This window comes from Aplysia californica, unplaced genomic scaffold (genome assembly GCF_000002075.1).
Source record: "Aplysia californica isolate F4 #8 unplaced genomic scaffold, AplCal3.0 scaffold00140, whole genome shotgun sequence".
Lineage (NCBI taxonomy): Eukaryota > Metazoa > Mollusca > Gastropoda > Aplysiida > Aplysiidae > Aplysia > Aplysia californica.
Genome location: NW_004797410.1, coordinates 538,469 through 540,510, shown reverse-complemented (window position 1 = coordinate 540,510; position 2,042 = coordinate 538,469).

Genomic DNA, 2,042 nt, shown 5'->3' with positions numbered 1-2,042 from the left:
GCACACACACACACACACACACACACACACACACACACACACACACACACACACACACACAATCACACACAAATATACGCACTAAGACTCTTACACACAAGCACACTCACACGCACATACGTACACAGACGCATATACACACACAGATGCATACAAACAAGCACAGAGTCGTTACTACATATTATGAACTTTACAACCAAATGTAATAGTTATTAAACCAACCAACAATGTCACAAAAAACCAACAAAGAGACAAAACAAAACAAAAGGACAACCTCTAGAACTCCTTGGGCTATTTTTGAACTGGACAAACTTAGGAACCGAGCCCGCATGTGCTTAGACAAACACAAATAGCTCTGTGCTTTCTAAATTTAGCCTTTTCATCAGACCTATTGCCCTCTAGTCTAGTGTTCTAAGCCTGTCTGTTTACTCCCCTCCCCCTCCCCATAGCTCCTGTCTCCATCAACAGATCCCCCAATGAAGCTAAAGCCGGAAAGTCGCCTTTGTCTTTTTTGTTGTCCTTTGGTAGACTAGTGTTTAGATCCGCCAACATATCCGTGACCAGCCCTCTTCTCCTTTCGCTGACCCTACGGGCACCTTGTCAACCCCTGTTGTTTTCTTGTGTGAGCGCCGTGTCAGGGGAGGGAAGCCCCTCCTGCAGATTCTAGGTCACGTGCCAAAAGATGGCGCTGACGAAATGACAACCGGAAACACTTCTTATCATTCACTGCTGTTGGTTATAACCTCGGAGCCGAAGTCGTTGGAAGCGTCTTCCAAGGGTCTCTTCGACGTCAGAAGGTAAATTTGAACAAGGAGACGAGACTTGGGAGGACGTGATCAGGCAGCTACGAGGGGACACGTACAGAGCCAAGGCGAACGGAAGATGTGCCGTTAAAAAAAACGAAAGAAAAAAAGATGTTGACGAGTCAGCCCAAAAAAGAAAGTAGTGCTTGCCTACAAAGTGCCACTTGTGTACCACTTTTGTCCCTGACAGTTGTCAGTTTCGGCCTCTTCCAGATTTATTTGAAGACCCCAGAATTACAAAAAATATGTTGTGTTTGTTTTCCTTAACATGGCATGACTATCATTATGTTCATGTGTTTCTCATTGATTCAGATTTGAAAATACATAAAGGTGTACCTGAAATACAGAACAGGCCAGCTGATATTTGTAGTAAAGCGTCTCAGACAACTCGGAAAATGAAAGGCTAGAGGATATCGTTTGCAAGCTAGTAGGTTATATTCTATACTATGTATTTCTTCTTTCTATCACCTTGAAGTTAATTATCGTGATTGACACCAAATGTATTTATATTGACACAAATAAATACATGTACTCGATAGTTTATTTCTGAAACTATCTCCCCCGATCATTTCAAAATCAGAACGCTCATGTCGAAAACAATTGAAACAAACGTCTTGCTCCTTTAGTTGTGATAACAACGATAAGAACAGCAGCAGCCATATCAAATAAAATGAGCTAAGTTGGGGGGGGGTAGGAAAAAAAGAAACAGAAGAAGGACACGGAAACAACTTGACAAGAACAACGAGAAATGGAAGGTCTCTGGAGATGCTTTACTGAAGTTGAAACTAAATATAGAACCCAAAAACAAACAAAAAAACAGAAAACAGATAGAAAGCAATTTTGGATGTCTCGCCACTTTAATACAGTCTTGGGTATTGATTAGGTCTTTAATCTATACTATACCAAAAGATACAATTCTTTATCATTCTTCATTCATTCATCTTCTCTTTTCTTCCATTACGCCACAGGGGTAATCAACTGTGCTTTCACAAGCCCACGCAACAAGTGTTTGCTCAGACCCTTGATGTCCGGACAGCCATATGAGATATTATACAAAAGACATTTACTGACAGCACCTTTGATGGGGTTTTTTTTTTTTTTTTTGCTTTTGTCTTTCTGGGTACGGAAGTGATTTAGGGTATAATGTTGATGGTGGTGGTAGTAGTGTAATTTTGTGTATGTGTATGCATGTGTGTGTATGTGTGTACGTGTGTGTGTGTGTGTATGTGTGTGTGTGTG